We start from the raw sequence: 266 nt of genomic DNA, 5'->3' as shown, positions 1-266 counted from the left end.
ATATATTGTAGTATATTTTATAAGTAGTAGTATATATACATTGAATGGTGCGTATATATGAATAATTGACTAATTGTGTATATGTGCATATATTTTTTAAATTCTAATGTAGTATATACTATATATATAGTGTATATATATTATTTTACGTATTTATAATGTATATAGGTGGGTATATGTAATGTATATTGAAAGAAAGTTTTATTTTTTATATTTTTGATCGGGTTTTACCGATTTTTTAACCGAGTTTGACCGGGTTTTGGTAG

This window comes from Capsicum annuum, unplaced genomic scaffold, assembly GCF_002878395.1.
Source record: "Capsicum annuum cultivar UCD-10X-F1 unplaced genomic scaffold, UCD10Xv1.1 ctg70418, whole genome shotgun sequence".
NCBI lineage: Eukaryota > Viridiplantae > Streptophyta > Magnoliopsida > Solanales > Solanaceae > Capsicum > Capsicum annuum.
Note: the sequence above shows the minus strand (reverse complement) of the source record.